General features: G+C 47.7%; 1 long non-coding RNA gene across 1 annotated transcript; it reads right to left on the minus strand.

Moving 5' to 3' along the window:
* Window positions 1-5413: 5413 nt before the first annotated feature.
* On the minus strand, window positions 5414-16281 carry LOC102378142. The gene is made up of 4 exons (XR_003095109.1): window positions 13019-16281; window positions 11932-12006; window positions 7851-7919; window positions 5414-5911 (listed from the first exon to the last, which is right to left on the minus strand). It is a non-coding gene; the product is annotated as an uncharacterized LOC102378142 (long non-coding RNA).
* Window positions 16282-17450: the final 1169 nt, after the last annotated feature.

Raw genomic sequence — 17450 nt, forward strand, 5'->3', positions numbered from 1 at the left:
TTCCATAGCCCCACTCTCAGTGCTGCCATTGCCTGCCCCAAGTGCAGCTCGGCCTGGCTCCCTGCTGGGAAGAGCCTGGTGCTGCCCCAGCCCTAGCCTGCCTCGCACATACATCCAGGGGCATGCACTGCCCCCATGCCCTCTTGGGGTGCACGCAGTGGCGGGGGGTTTTCCCCCCCCTTCGCCCCACAATGACGCATCCCGGCCTGCCCGCCACCCCCCCCGCCATGGCTGTGCAGCTCCTGCCCCAGCCCCGCTCCCTCCCTCACCTCAGGAGCCTCAATCTGCCGCCCCCCCCTCCCCACCCCCCCTTTAAAAACCAGGAAAAATATAAGGTGGTACAGGAGCTGAAACTGAGTCAGAAGGGGTACACTTATTAAAAAGGGTTGAAAACCCCTGCCCTAGGGCTTACTTACCTAAGGAGGAGTTCTATGAATGAGTTCTCCTTTGATCAAAACTTCACTCACTGCTTTGTTCCATGCAGAGCAAGGAATGACAGTTTCTAGTGCACTAATAAAATGGAACAGCTGATAAATAATTTAGTTCAGAATGAGGACACTGATTAATTTAGTCATTCATTCATTAGCCCTAATCCACTAATGTTTAATAGGAAACTGGTATTATCAAACAAAAGTGACACTGGGTTTTTGTTTGTTTGTTTGTTTTTATAAGGTCACTAGTTTGACTCATTGAGGTGCCCAACTGTATTAGTACAAGTTATTGGATTTGCTAGGTGAGACTACATGTGCCCTTTAGCACACAATAGACTACTTTACTGTGCGCTAAAGCGTCAAATAAAAAAACTGTGACATTACACTAATGTGCAGTAAATAGTCTATTGCACATTAAGCATCACTGAAAAATATGCAAATGCTCTGCTATGCATTAGTATAGCCTAATATTCATTAATTAAGTACCTCACTTCGGAGGTACTAAGTTTAATGCACATTAGAAAAGGCGCATTAATGCACACGTAGATGCACCCACTGTCATGCACATCCTCACAGCCCTCTTCCACTTCTTTAAGTGACTATTTTAATTTACAAAATGGAGTTAAATGAGTTATGTTTTATCATAGGCTGTCTCTGCTTCTTTCCCAGACCTGAAGAAGGGCACTTTGTGCCTGAAAGCTTATCCCAATTATTCAGATGGTTTAATAAAAGATATTACCATAAAATTCCTTGCTTCTTGCATATTTCCTGGACCATACAACAGCAAGGCAATCCTACCATATTATGCTGCAGTCTGATAAAAAGATACTATGAAATAAAATCAATGGAAGCTCATGTTCAACAGCTGAATGCAAGGCTATGCAGCAAGTAAAGAAAATGTAGGTCACACTTAAAGGATGGACTGCTATCCTGGAAAGCAGTGCCTCTGGCAAGGACATGGCAGGGAGGCTTGATGGAGCATATGCTTCCTGTTCCAAGCTGTGGCTAGCAGAGTTGATGTGAAGCTGGGATGTAGAAATGTGTGAGTTTTGAATAGGAACAGGCAGAGGCAACCCAAGCAGGGTATGGGTCACTTTTTTTTACAGGGAGAAAGATGTTTTCAGCATTTTTAATTCTTGTTTGAGAGAACATTTTTCCACAAGCCAAAGTTCTTCTTTTGTTTTGTTTTTTCACACACTGAAGTTCTTTCATTTTTTAAAAGCTGATCCATGCCAAATGTTTCTACTCAGATCAAAAGGAAATCTACTGGTTTGTTTGGTTTTGAAAGTTCTCACAAGAATAATCCCAGGTGTTAGGCTTACTCTAAGAGAATGAGACAAATAAGTTTTCTTTCCCAAGATAGTCAAAATGTAATGTCCTCTTTTCCAGCTGGATTTTGCAGGAAGGTGATGACAAGGTTGTGGAAACATAGGCAGAGAAACTCTTGTGAAACATCCATCCCAGCAACAGCCTCCTGTCTGGGACAACCAGATTCCATAAGAGAGAATCCCAGTCATTGTGGCAAATGGGAAACCAGAATCCCACTGAGAACCCAAACACTGTAGATGTGATGAAACCTTCCAGGTCCACAAAGAGCATTAGCACTCTTCTACTAGTGACAGCCTCTTCAGAGCAAGTGCTAGTGTTTTTTGGAACTGATGGATTGTAGTACTCTTCTCAGTTCTCTAGTTTTGTGTCTGGTTCATAGACTTGGAAGCCGTAAGAGATCACCCTGACCAGGCTGTCTCACCTCCTGCATAATACAATCCAAAGAATCCTGTATCTAGCCCCAAATCTTTGCTTGAGGAGAATATGGTTTATGGAAAGAGACATCCAATCCCAATTTTAACAGATTCCCAGTGACAGGGAATCCAACTGGCCCCCATGCAAAGTCTTCTATGAGCTGTTAAAAACCCTGCACCTTATACTGCATAACACAGAAGGAACAGCTCCGCATAATTAAGGTTTCAGACAGCATCCATTACAAGTCCAATATTAGCCCCCTACCAAATGGCTTGGTAACCAAGTTAAGCCAGAAAGTACCAGCATTCCTCTGAAGACAAAATGGAGGAAGTTTCTATAAAATCTAATTAAAATTCACCAGCTTCCTTTGGCAGTTAGAAAATGTTACTCAAATACCTTGATTAGAAATTTTGGATTTTATCCAGTGTCTCCCTCCAGCTTCAACTTTCCACCTAATTAAATCTCCCACATAACCTGAGCCCACTAGGCCTGAAGAATAAGCTTCAACGAAACAAAGTTACTAATTATTGGTGTGAATCACACAGGTGCATTCTTTCTTCCATTGATTTTAGTGGAATTACAGGCATAATTCTGCTAATGTCAAGTATTTTACCCAGACTTTTCTGACATCCTGACAGGTCACTATGGAGTTGACTATGCATTGCCTTGGCTACATGTAGCATAAAAACAGATAAGGGCTTTTTTACAGCTGGCAACAGCCCGAGGCTGGGGTGCTAGGCACGTGCCCCCAGGTTCTGCGCTGTAGAACTCCCCTCCATGGCCCCCCACTCTGGGGCAGAAAAACAGAGACATTGTAAATAGTTTTGCCATTGTAAGTGGGTTTTTTATTGTTAGTGGGTGGGAAGAGGGGGGAGGGGCTCTGTTTGTTGAGAGGGGAGGGATGGGGGTGGGTGTTGTTAGAAAAATAAAGCTTTTTTGTTTAAAATGCGCCTGGCCTAAGAGTGGTGCTGGGGCTGGGTAGAGGGTGTGTGGGCAGCAGGGCAGGCAGGTTGGAGCAGGGACTGCAGGAGGAGGAAGTCAACCAGGGTCTCCCGCATCCAGTGGCCTGGCCCCTGCTGACAAGTGCGTGGCTCTCCTGGGGCCTGGGTAGCAGGGCAGGGCTGCTGGGGCCAGCACCATGGCCAGCAGCAGTGTGGTGTGCTGATCATTGCTGCCAGGGGCATGGTTGCAGCACTGGGGTGCTGGGCATCACTGGTAGGGGCAGGGGCAGGGGCTGGAGCAGGCATGGGATGGGGAGGCAGGGTGGGCAAGCAGGGAGCTGCCGCCCCTGAGCTGGGCACATGGCTCCTGGGCAGGGAAGGGGTTGGTCAGGGATCAGAGGGCGGGGCTGTGTTTCCAAGATAGCAGACAAGGGCTGGCAGCAGGTTTTGGTGCATGGCAGGCCTGGAGGGACTTCACAGTAAATTATGGGCCAAGTCTCTTCACATGTAGACAGCGACACCCAGCAAAATCGCTCACTGTGCATTAGCTTAATGCTCAGTAAATTTAGCCATGAGTAATTGCATATGTAGATGTGCCCTGTGATAGATTCATTGAGTCTATGGCCAGAAGACACCATGACTGCATCCCACAGGGGATGTGCAGGGATATGAAGTCTGTGGCACCATAAACGTATTTGTGGTGCCACAAGCCACATGCAGTGAATGTTAAAATGTGCACCTGTTGCAAATTTGCTGTGCAATGGCAAAACTTGCTACCTGGATTTCCAGTAGCAAAAAAACAAACTCCAGGAAAAGAGTGGCGCAAAGCATGTAAAAAAAAAAAAGTACAAATGGAAGCATGGCCCTCCAGAGAAACATTCTGGCTGCCAGGAGGAGCTGGCCAAGGGTAGTTTGCCCACAGCGGGACATTTTGTCCTGCAACAAAGCGCACATGTAGAGTCATGTGCTGGAGCACAAAGTAGCATCACAAATTTATTCTACTACTATTTGTGCTGCTGCAAGCATATGCTCCTGCTCATCTGGACATGGCCCATTAGATTATCTAGGCTGTCCCCTTTCTATATGATGGTGAGCCATGAAACTTCACCCAGCTACCTCTGTACTGAGCCCAGGAATTTGCATCTGGCTGAAGAATAACTTGTGTGCGGCTAAAGGATATCTTTCAGGAAGGCTTCTAATCTTGATTTTGAAGACATCAACAGGCAAAAAATCCACTACTTCCTTTGGTAGCTTGTTACAGCGATTAACTATCTTCACTCTTAAAAGTGTGCTCCTGATTTCTGATTTGAATTTATCTGGCTGCCTTTTCCACCTGTTGGTTTTTGTTGCACATTTTTCTACTAGATTGAAGGGCCCCTTAGTATTTAGCATTTTCTCATCATGAAGGTACTCATACATGGTAATTAAGTCATCGCTCAGTCTCTTTTGTGTACATCAAACAAACTGATCTCTTTAAGGTATTGCTCCAGCCCTCAACAACTTTCTGTGGCTTTTATCTGCATTGTCTCCAATTTTTCAATGGCCTTTTGAAGATTTAGACCCTAGAGCTGTGTGCATTATTGCAGCATCAGTCTCATCAGTGCACAAACACAGGGATAAAATCAGCTCTATGGATCTACTTGTACTGCCCTGTTTATACAGTCAAGGATGGCTTTAGCCTTCTGTATCCCACCATTGTTCTGGGAACTCCTTTTGAGTTATTTGTCCAGTAATGATCCCAAGATCCTTTTAAGAGTCAATGTTTTCCAGAATCCTGTCTCCCATTCAATGGTAAAAGCCTGAACTCCTTGTGTTTTGCATTTGGCTGTGTTAAAACTATTTTTGCTTGACATCTGCTAAGGGAAAGGTGAGACATTTACAATATTTTAATGGTACTTTCAGAAACAATTCTAACTGCACTTGACTTGAGCATTTCATTTTCAGATTGAATTTAAAAATCCAAGTACTTAACAAAATACAGTTATTTTAAATGAATATGCATAGATATTAATTTAGTTAACAGACAATCTTAATGAAAGCTCAGGATATGAAATCCCAGGAGAAAAGCCAAAAGCCATTGGCCTGATAGCCAGTGTCTGCTACATGAGATCTCATTCATGAGGCGAGTCTATGCAGCTCAAGTGCTGAAATTCTCATTCTCTTCCTGGGCAATCAAAAGAGGGGTAAAGGTGGACAGCAGAAGCATTTAGAGAGAAAGAGAGGGGAAGATTATAAGGGATGATACAAGAGACACATCAAGATATAAGGAGAAGGAAGAGGTGACACACAAAAGTGCAGCCTGGCTAAGCCAGCAGTGCTGAGAGTTATTAATGGTGGGCTATGAGAAAGCGAGTGTAACATGGAAACAATGTCTGAGACAAGAACTCCAAAGGGAGATGGACAGTGCTAAGGACAGGAAGCCACCGGAGCTGGGGGTGGAGTACTCGGCATCCTTGATCTGCTGCTGTCTGAGTCCTAGGAAAAGTCTTGATTATGCAGCTTGGGTCATTTCTTCTGCCAGACAACTTTCTTACAACTTGATGGGGAGGTGGCAGAAGCTGCTGGGAGGTTGCCACTGGGATGCATATGCTCAGCAGGCAGCACTCACCCAGCAAGCCTGGAGAGATGCCCTGGGATTCTCACAGGCCCAGTGAGACTATGGTTCAACCCAGGGAAATGCTGCTGTGCTCTCCCCCAAACTCCTCCTCCCCTTCCTCTGGCTTTCAGAACAACAGGCTGTGTTGACAAAGCAGGTGCTGCCACCTCCATCTGGGGTCTGTCTTTTCCTGGAAATGGCTGTGCAATGCAAGCGGAGGGTTCATTTAGCTCGTTACTGGATGCGGGGAAGTGCACAAAGCAGACATTTCTCCTGCAGATTAAAAAGCTTTTAGAGCAGCTCTAGGCCTGCCTGGCTCGTTACTGTGCTAATGTCTTCTCAGAATCCTGGTCTCCCTACTGCACAGCCACAGCATGGGCTGAAAACAGGCCTAATGAGCTTGGGATGGCAGGTTCTGCTCAGAGTGGGGCTAGAATTAGCCATGTAGCGGCTGCAGGGAAACTGTGGAAGTCCCAGGTGCTGGGCCAGTCTGGATGGCACCAGGCTCTGCTTAAAGATCCAGAGAGGGCCATGACAATCATGTGACTGGAGCACCTCCATTATATACTCTGGTTAGTACTGGCCCCCACCCATAGGGACTTCTCCCTACCAACTACTGAGGGACAGTTATAGTGCTTAAGCGGGGGTTGAGTGGTGCTTTTGCCGTGAGGGCTTCCCTGTGGGACCCAAAAGCTTGTAAGAGTCCCTCCTCTCTCTTGGTTGGAGCAGCACTAGAAAGATCTTCTGCTTCCCTGCCCTAGGTACTAATGGCATCACAAGGAGCCATATCAGGAACTTGCTGGACTGGTGGGGCACCTGCTCCAAGCTCTGCCTGGTGCCTGCACTGACAACAGGCTGTTGTTTGCACACAGAGCTGCTCTGATTGGCTGTGCCTCCTCAGGAAGTCAGGGAATGGGGGAGGGCAGCCAACTAGAAGTGATTTTTCTATAGATCCCATCTGAAGTTCCCTTTAAACCAGCCTTTCCCAATCTTTTCTGTCCCACAGCACACTTACATGACCTTTTCCATCGGAGCGGGATGGGGAGGCAGGCTAAGCGGCTGAATGTGGAGCTGGGTGGAGAGGGCCAGCAAGGGGTTGGCCAGGGTGCGGTGGTGGCATGGGGCGGTGGTGGCAGCATTGACTCTAGCCATGCCCCCCCAAGATTTCGCAGTGCACTTGAACATGTCTGACGCGACACACCAGTGTGCTGCAGCACACCGGTTGGGAAACACCGCTTTAAACTTGTAAAAGGATTTGGACACCTGTGAAGTAGATAGGCTTGTCCATTTCCTGGCTCCAGAAACTGTTTTTCCACCATCACAGCCCCATTTCTGGTCACAGCCCTGGCTCTTGCCCACCTCTAAAGCCCCAGCAGCCCCCTTCTATTCAGAGCAGCTACAGCTCAGGAACCTTCGTATTCCCCCTTGTGCTCTACCTTGCTGTACTTTCCTGCCATGGTAGCAGGGGTCAAAGTCAGGAATGGTTCAGGTGGGTTAGAGGGACACTGCATAATAGTAGCCCATGCAGAGAGCATCACAGCTTCACTAAATGCTCAATGCTGTGGAGCAGTATATGACAAATTAAGCCAGTGTCTAAGTCTCTGTCATGAGGCGAGTCCCCTAGGCTACAAAGTCTGGCTCCCTTTGTATTCTCTCTCTGGCACATGAACCTGTCATTCTTGGGTATCCAGTGGCATGCTTCAACAGGACACATGAAGTGTCCCTCCCCACAGCCCCAACAGGACACGTGGAGAGTGCCCCTCCCCAAAGTCACAGTATAGTGGAAGCTGAGAGCTGTAGATCTAAACTCCTACAGGTTGAGATGGGCCTAGAGCCTAGCTCTCTTACTTTTGGAACACTAATCACTAGGCCAGTGTTTCCCAACCTTTTCCAGCCCAAGGCACACTTACATTAATAAAATTTTTCCACTGCACACCTGTTAAGGCATTCCCCATCCTCATACCTATTGTAGCTCATTGCCATGGCAAAATTCTGCGGCACACCTGTTCATTTCTGACAGCACACTTTTGTGCCATGGCGCACTGTTTGAGAAACACTGCGCTAGGCTATTATACATAAAGTGGACACTCCCATCCTTCTCCAGCCACATTTTAGGAGGAAAGATTGAGCCTTGCTTACCAGGAGAGGCCTCTGAGTTCTGGATCCTGAGTGGATAATGATACCTGCTTCCAGCTCTAATTCAGGCACCTAAATTTTGGAAAGAGGTGGGTGCTTAGACACAGGCACAGTGTTTCCTTATTGACTAGCTTAAGGCAGCTCCCTGCTCAGGGCATGGCTGTTCTGAATTCCCTTTCTGAAGCACATTACTCTCCCCCTGTGCTGTGTAGAGAGCCTAGAGCCCAGCTCAGAGGCCTAGGTTCCACTCTGGGGACCTTTAGTATCTTCAATGTTCGCATCTGAATGTCAGAGTTGCTAAGGTCATGCAAATGGCTAAAAACACAGGTGAGGCAAAACAAAAAACTCAGAGGTGTATCTACTCCTAGGAGACAATAGGACCCTTACTTTTAAGATGAGTTTCAAGGGCTGTGCCAGTAAAGCAGCAACACAGCTTTTTCTTGCTGTGGGGATTTCTAGCTGCCTGGTAACCAGGGATCTGGTTTTTCCATTTCCCATGGGGAAATGGAGAAAAATGTGAATTTCCCCCTTTACCCAAGGAAAATGCAGATTTTTCATTTTAACAGAGAAACCAGTGGATTTTGCACTATTGCAAAGAGCTGTCTGCATGCTGGCAGAGTTTCTCTCTGCAAGGAGCTGTGGGGGGCAGGAGCGGGAGGAGGGTGATCAGGCAGGGGGCACCATGTGTGTATATATACACAAGGCTGCCGGGCAGCCTAGAGAGCAGCTTCCGCAGGTAAACATGGGGGTGGGAATTGATGCTTCCATAGGGAGGAAGGATGGAGGGAGGGAGTTGGGCAAGGTTGGGGCTGGGGCTGCTGCCTCACTTGGGCTGGGGGGGGGGGGGGAGGATGGCTTGGAGCCCAGGGCTGGAATACCTGGCTGCTAGCACCCGGTGGGGAGCAGGACAGGGTTGCAGGCAACTCATTTGGGGGGCAGAGAGTGGGGCCAACTCCCCACACTGCTTGCACTCCCAGGGGGCAGGGGGGACCCGTGCCCCCCAGATCTGTGCATAGGACAGAGGTGGGCTGCCTGCTACAGGCTTGGGCTCCCTGTCCAGTTGTCCTCCCCCAGGGGCCTCTGCAAACCAGCGGGTGCGACCTGGCACTGCAGGGCAGAGTGGGGCCATGTGGGGAAGCTCCTTGCCACTGCGAGCTCTGCACTGCCATGGCAAGGCATCCCCTGCCTGCATGGCAGCAATGAGGGACAGAACCCCATGCTACTGTCCCCACTGCTGCAGGTTGGGCAGGGGGCACCTTGCCAGGGCAGCGCAGAGCTCACAGCAGCAAGAAGCTTCCCTGCACAGCCCTACTATGCCCTGCTGTGCTGGGTTGCACCTGCTGGGCTGCAAAGGCCCCAGGGGAGGGCAGCAGGGTGGGGGCCCGAGCCCACAGCAGGCAGCCTGCCCTCACCCCATGCACAGATCTGGGGGGCACAGGTCCTCCCTGCCCCCCGGGAGTGCACACTGTGGTGGGGAGCCAGCCCCACCTCTGCCGGAGCCACCAGCAGGCAGCAGCAGAGGGTAGTTGGTATCCATGCTCCGCTCCACTGAAGCACCTGCCACCTTCTGCGGGCAGCAATCGGGGCTCAGGAGCTGCGGACCCATGTCCCATAGCACTAGCAGTTGGAGGCCCACCCAGCAGGGCTGGGGGTGGGGCAGGGGCTGTGTGTGTTAGGGTAGGAGGGAGTGAGGAGCGCCAGCAGGGCCAGGGGGCTATGCAGGGTGGTGGTGAGGGGCACAAGCAGGGCCAGGGGGCTCTGCAAGGGTGTAAGGGGCACCAGCAGGGCCAGGAGGGCTGTGGGGGTGGGGGGAATGAGGGGCACTAGCAGGGCTGGGGGCTGTGTGGGGGGAGTAAAGGGTACCAGCAGGGCCAGGGAACTGGGGGGAAGGGGAGTGAGGACCACCAACAGGACTGGGAGGTGGTGGGGGGAGTGAGGGGCCTGGACCTGTATTCTGTGAGCTAAGGGGGCAAAGCAAGCTCTAATTTTCCATGATAAAAACCCCCAAATCAAATACTAAAATGTATAGGTATTTAGAATTTATTTTATTATAGTGATTAAGGCACTGGTGGGCTTCCAAATTGCTTTAAAATTGTAAATGTATCAATAAAACATTGTGTTCATCTAATATATACATATATATATATATATATACAGTGGCCTTTCATTTTAATCATGGATTTTGGGTATGTAATCTGAGAATTAGTCATTTTTATCAGAGAATTTGCCATTTTTTTGTCAGGGAAAACCAGGATCCCTGCTGGGAACAGACAAGACAATGCGCTATAGGATGGAGAGAAGGGCAGGAGGCATCCCAGAGATATCCTTAGAACATGGGTGAAGGCTGGGAACACCCGGTATATCTGATATAGCTTGTGCAGAGCAAGCTTGATGTAGCTTGTGCAGAGCTGTAATTTAGTTTAGGCCAGGTATAGCCAGCTGGAAATCACTAACTCTTTGCCCACATGAAAATACAATACATCAGCTTCTACTGCCCATCCATTCTGCAAACATATAGGGTTATGTATCCTCTGAAAAGAGGTAGCACCATGAGGGGTTAGGGCTCTGCTCAGAGAGGACAGAGTGTAGAGTCCAAGATAGGTGATGATGATGAATCACTTCCTTTTGAAGTTCCTCATGTTAACAGCTTTAAATTTGCTGCCTCTATACTCTGGAAGGGCAGCAAGTAGGGCTAGGCATTAACAAAGTGTTTGGGTAATGAGGTTTCCTTGGGTTTTGAGATATGATTATGGCACCTCTGAGGATGCACTACTTTGGCACACCCTGTCACCATTCAGTTACCAGGTCTGGCCCCTTCTGGCACCTCTATATTTATGATAAGGGAGGAGCAATGTAGAAGAGGGAAAATGGTATCTAGTGGCCTGGAAAGAACACATCCACCAGCTGTGGACACAGTGAACTGAACATAGTGACAGTTCTCAGTGCTGGAAGTACCATGTCCTTTCCCCCACCCTTCCCATTTCTGTCATAATGGGATTTTCTTTGGTGGATATGTTCAGACAGACTTTTGCTGAAACTCTTTTTCTCCACTTATGCTGAGGATTTCATTGTCCATGGCAAGAGGCTTTCAAAGAGTTCCATGAAGCTCAAAATTATTAGTGCAATTACGAAATAGTTAGGCTGTCACATTTACCGGTTGCTCAGTCAGTCCTAAACATGAACATGAATGACGCAGGCCATTGGAGTTTGGGGGCTAGGGCGACTGCCCACAGGTAGTGGTGGCGGCAGTGGCGGCAACAGGGGCATGGCGGCAGCGAGTGGGGAGCTTCCACAGGTGGCCACGGTGGTATCGGTAGCAGGGAGGGGGAGGTGGTGAGTGCCAACAGGCGGTTAGCAACCACCCACAGACACTGCCAGCAGCATCAGTGGTGGCCAGCAGTGATCAGCAATCCCCTGCAGATGCTGCAAGCAGTGTTCGCGCGGGGGGCAGAGAAAGGCAACCAGCCACAGGTGCCACTGGCAGTGGTGGCAGCAGCCAATCACAGGGGGGGCACCGCCAATCTCAGGGAGTGCACGTGCACCTGTATGCACCCCCTACATATTGCCAATGGTTCTAAAGGAAAATACTACAGGCTGGCCATTTTGTAATAGCTCTGTTCCTAAGCCATGTTCACTAGCATCATGCTGAACAGCTACAAATTCCTTTATGTTATCATAATAATTTATGACTAAGTAGCTAAATGTCTACCTTTTGGAATTTGCTTCAAAGCTTATTTCTGTTAATATTCCCAACGTTATCCAGCACTTTGATTAGGCTGTCTCCAAAGTGGTTAAGTTAGAGCAGAGAGGTGCAGCAGGAACATGGACAGAACATTAACAAATCCCTCCAAAACCTGTATGCCATGCATATTGCTTGCCAGGGAATTTCTGAGATCTGATCTGAAGTACTCATCTATTAGGAGGAGTCCAGGAAACAACACAGCTGGCAGGCATAGTCTGAATAGTTTCTTGTTCAGTCTGAGATTCACCTGACATGCTCTATTGTGTACAGCTATCAGATTACAATCATGATCAGTATTAGCTTCCGTGCAGGAGTCCCCACAAGCACACAGTAAGAGATTACCTGCAATTACCCCTGTCCCTCAAGTCCTTCTAGCATTGCCTTATTCTGGAGTCATCTCTGCCTGCCAAACAGTATCTGAAAAATTGAAATACTATGTTGGAACCTTAGAATCATCATATCTAAAGAAAAATACAGTACATCACCAAAACTGTAAGAATATGCAACTACAAATGGCCTTTTCATCCTTAATATACGATTGTGCTGTCATAAACATCACATATTTTGATCATTTTGCTTCCTGCCACCTCAAACTCTCAGCTGAGTTCCACCTGAGCCTGGGTGAGATGTTAAAGCCATGGGCTGTCTGACTCAAATCCCTTGGCACACTGCAAGTTGTTTCCAGCCACAGGGCCAGAGATGAAGTCAATGAGCACCTCCAGAGCGGTCATGCCAGACTGCCAACAGCAGAACTGGATACAGGCCACCACATCATCATTGTGATAATCACAGGTGAAGCCACTGTGCTTGGAAGAAGGTAGTTAGTACATTGGGAATATGACCTTCAACTGTCCCCACCACAGCTGGATGATCCTGGCTGCTATGAGTATGCTCATGTTTAGAAGCACAACTGCATTTGCAACATACCTCTGGTGCACTTACATTAGCATTTCTCAACCTTTTCCATCCCATGGCACATTTACATAAATAAAAAAAAATTGCATCATACCAGATGTCGAGTGGGGGTGGGGGTGATGCGGTGTGGCTGGACACAGAGTGGGGCAGCGGGGTGTGGCATGGTGGTTGGATAACTCGCTGGAGTCATGCCCCCTGCCTGCTGCTGCTGTGGACAGACGGACAGACAGGGGGCATGGCTCCCCAAAATTCTGCAGCACACCTGTTGATGTCTGACAGCACACCAGTTGGGAAATGTTGACTTAGAAAACACGTTTTTAAACCTAGTGCGTTGAGAATTGACCCAACACTCAGCTGATGAATAGCAGAAGGCTTGTTTTAATAACTTCCAACAAACTACAAAACTAAATAACAGAAAAAAAGCTACAAAACTAAATAACAGGAAAAGGCTCTTTCCCAATATAAAACAAGCTATTAGTCCTTAGTATTATCTTAGCTGCACAGAGATCTTTACCCAATGCAGGCAGGAAGCAGTTGTTGTACAGCTTCTAAGCGTGGGTCCTTCACTTGTTGGCTGGGTGGCAGGATGGCTTCTTGGTCCGGGCTGTACATACCTTGCTGGCAAATCTGCTTAGTTTTTATACTGTTTAATTGTATAGTGTGGGGGGGTTCCAAGTGATTAATGAATTCTCTCCCCGGGGGCTTTCCTGCCATGCTTTGATTTGATGGAAAAATGAGAAAGTAAATTCCCCAACAAGATGTAGGTTAGTCAATCACCCCACACAGAAAGCAAAAGTTAATTGGTTTATTGTGGTGTTCCCTGTAAATCTCTAGCAGCGGCTAGATAACTGACCAGCTGACATCCGTGCTCCCTCCCCGTCCCCTTGGGCTCCCTGCCTGTAGGTCGGCTCCTTAATAATTTCTTTTCTCCACCAGTCATCCCAACATTCCTCACTGGGAATCATCCCCACTGTTGGTCTCTATGAAGGTAAGTACCTTTTCTTTCCTCACGTCTTTATGAGTGGATCTCACCATGGTTATATCCTCACTCACTGAGCCCAACTCTGGCATTTCTCCGTTCAGCAGTTTCTCTGCCATCTCTTTTCTCTGTGCTGGCCTTCCTCGCCATTCCTCTCTGTCTCCCGTGGTGCACCAGGGCGCAAGGAACTGCTGCTTTCCCAGTCCTTTCATTCGCTGCCAACCGCCAGGTCAATCATGGAGTTCTAATTGTTTCCCAGTGTGCTACCCCCTCAGCTGAACCTTGTGTGTAATTGCTCTTGCCCTGTCTTTGGCCCGTGTTCTCTTTACTGCTCATCCGCTGAGCCCCTTTAACCTCCCCTTAGGAACAAAGTTAATCTTCACCCTGTTACATATAGCTTCAAAGAATTTTTCCTTGATGGTTGGTCAATTAAAGGCTGAACAAACAGGAAAAAAAAGGATGACCATCATATGACAATTGTTAAATTGCCTAGCTCTTCTGGATTTGTCTAGGTATGAAGACTGTGTTTTTCTGCACTCCGTGCACTGCCAATAATTTTAATCACTTTTATTATTTTATGTCATGGGTCTGGTATTGGGTACCACAAGCACTCTACTGTCTTGATGCCTAATGGGTTGCAAGCCATTAGTGGAGTTTGATTTTATTGTGGCAGTCTTGTTACCACAATCCAGTCTTGCCCCAGCCGTTGTTTTATACACTATCCAAGCTTTCATAGTTTTCATATGCAGCACCCTCCATTGAGCCTACCACATGCAAGACAATATAAAGACAATTTAAGGTTGTCTGAAGATGGAAAATTGATTGAATATGGAATGTCTCTTTCAAATGGGAGCACTCTTTGTATCTTCCTGAATCATTCCACATTGGACCACTTTTTCAATTATGGCATACATGGTGCAAGGGTTGAATTTTCTGTACAAATAAGAAAATTGTTGTACCACAATTGTCATACTGCTGGCAAAATGAATTCAGAAATCCATCAAAGTTCAGCTTCTTTCATCAAGTTTTACTTGCCAGAAACCATCTTTTCATCTAATGTGACTCCAGTCTGGAGATCATGTAACTTTCTCTTGGACTCTCAAATCCACAATGTTATCCAGGGTTTTTTTAAGTTAATTATTCAGAACTGCTATTCTGCAGTATGGCTGCTTTAACAACTACCTCTCAGGGTAGATTTTGTATGCATTGTCCCAGAAGATACTCCTGCTCTAGAACTTGAGCCTGGAGTTTGGATGATTTATCTTGTCCACATTTGTAGTAATCTTTGCAGCTCATTATGGTGCAGATAGAATCACTGTCAGTCTAACAGTGGAATCTCTGAGGTGATGCTTTCAGTTCTAGGTGGGCAAAATCACTGTTTTCCCCAACATTTTTACAGCTGCAGGTCTAATTTGCAATGAAATTCATTTAGAGAGGTACTTTTGTCACTCTCCACTCAGTGAATATTGTAAGATTGCTTCTGTCTCTGTTTGCAAACTTCTGCAAAACAATTTCTTTTCTTGCAATAAACCCATGTGGCACCATATGCCAGGCATATGTCATTTTCATTTTTTCTCCTGCAATGTAGACATTGCTTACTTTTTTTCTGAGGACCACAACTATTTCACTCTGTGTTTACCTGTATTTCCTGTGTTGGATACATTTTCTCAATATTTAATGCTTGAATATTCTGTGACTTATTCTTTTACTTGTTTGCCACTGCAGCATTTATCAATAGCAAGAACTTTCTGTTCTGCCTGTCACAACATATGCACTCTTGCTTCATTATCTTTGCTGCCTAATATTATAAGGACTCTAATAAGTTTGTCTGTAAGTTTGCCAAATTTCCATTATGCTATTAAGTGGCACAGAGTAGTCATACATTGGTCTGTAGTTCCAATCTGGTCAGCATTACTGAAATAATATCTTGTATATTACATTTCCTTAAGACACAAAGTATTTTTTCCAAAGCAGCTAAGATGTAGCTACATGCTGTTTTTCTGCTGTTTGGAAATGTTGAAGAATTAAGTACCAGTATCCACCAATGACTGTATTTGATACAGTCATATGAATGACTCTTATTGTCCACTCTGACAGGTCTTTCCTACTTTGTCCAGGAAGCCATGATGAAGCGAAGCTCCAGTTTTCATAGATATCCCTGTGCCTTTGCACACTAGCAAGGAATGGATGCTCGCAACCACATAGGCCACAACACCCAGTTACAGCAGCATCAACCGATTCACCCAACCTGCTGTTAAGCCTCGATGTAGAGTTGTGCCAAAGGCGGCACAGCAGTGAGTTTTACTGGTTGCACAGGGCCCAAGAACTATACTACTTTTTTTATGATGCTCTGTATTGAAGTAGCACCTGGCTGCTTCATGGACTAGCACCCCACTGTGGGAGGTTATATATAACCATAAAACCAAACTGGGGATTCCACTCCCCTCCCCCAGCTTCTAGTTGAAGTTCAGGTTAACAACTGCGCATTCAAAGTGCTTTGTGCATCTGCTAAGGCAGGGGGACCTTGGGAAAGCCCTAGGGAGTACAGGCAGTCCTCGACTTACAATGTTGTGAGTTACGTTTGGCAGTTACAACATTTCTAAATTGACACCCTGTTTCAACTTTCTGACTTCAGTTTCGACTTTACAACGCTTGATCTGATGCGACACCATGCCAGCAAACAAGTTCGCTGCGTCGCTCATCTTCCTTGTCTGCTTCTTTAAAACAGCAGACAAGACTCCAGAAAAACCTGCGGCCAAGACTCCTGAGAAGACTCCAGCCAAGAACCCTTCAAAAAGTCCGGCGAAGTCACCCAAAAGAAGTCCTTCCAAATCAATATGGTTGCTATTTACAATATAAATACATTAATGTAGCTATATTAGTCATCTATAATTGATTGAGAACAAAATTCTGGGGTATTTTTTGTGAAAATAGGGTATCAGGCCTTGGTTCGGGAACCAATCCCCCATTTATAACATTGTTTCTTATGAGAAAATTGGTTCTGAGTTACAACGTTTCGACTTAAGATGTGGTTTTCAGGAACCAATTGTGTCCTAAGTCTGAGGACTGCCTGTACATGCGGGTAGGTGGGGACAGAGCATCGCCACCCATTACCCCATGCTGCCACCTCTCAGGAGCAGGGTGGGGGGTGGGCAAGGGCAGTGGTGCCCCTCTGAGGGCCACACAGGTGCCACCCGGCCATGCGGGGGGGGGGAAGGAGCTCGCACATGGTGGCCGCTGCTGCCACCCAGCCCCCCTGCTCTGTGCCTGGCTGCACCCTCCCCCAACTCCCCTCCACTGCTCCATGTCTGGCTGTAGAGGGTACACCTATTAAAAAAGGTTGAAAACCTCTGTGCTACAGGTTGCAGGGGGGCAGGAGTTATACTTTGGAAATATTTTCATGTTCTGTTTTGTAATTTCAGGTCAAATTAGCCAGATCAGTTCCAAATCCTTTGAATAAAAAGAAAAGGGTCTTGTGGTATGAGGGTGCCTGGTGGGTGTTGCCTGTCCTGCTGGGGATGGGGCTCAGGCTGGGCTGTCACCACGGAGGACGTATAGTAAGCAGGTGTAGCACAGCCTCGTGGAGTTGGGGAGAGAGACCAGAGCTATGGACCAGTTCAAAACATCCTGCTTGCACCCAGGCCCTGAAGGCCATAGCTGTGGCAGAGAGACTAGGCCTTCAGGGCAGTCCAGGCGCCGGGCGGGTCGGAAGGGCCTCCAAGAGCCGCCAGCCGGGGAGAGTGCGCCACTGCCCCGAGCCGCAGCGCGGGCACTGCCAGCGTCAGCCCCGGGCACGGACGCGGGGCCTTGGCTGCAAGCCGCCCCTGCTGATCCCTGCTTGGCTCTCGCTGTTTCCTGTGACTGTTTCCTCTCCGAGCCCAGAGCTCTGCCGAGCGCGCAGCCCTGTCCGGGGGCGCGGGCGTCCTGCGGTGCCCGGTGCCCCGCGCGCTCCCTGCAGCCCGGCAGC

Source organism: Alligator sinensis, unplaced genomic scaffold (genome assembly GCF_000455745.1).
Source record: "Alligator sinensis unplaced genomic scaffold, ASM45574v1 scaffold642_1, whole genome shotgun sequence".
NCBI lineage: Eukaryota > Metazoa > Chordata > Crocodylia > Alligatoridae > Alligator > Alligator sinensis.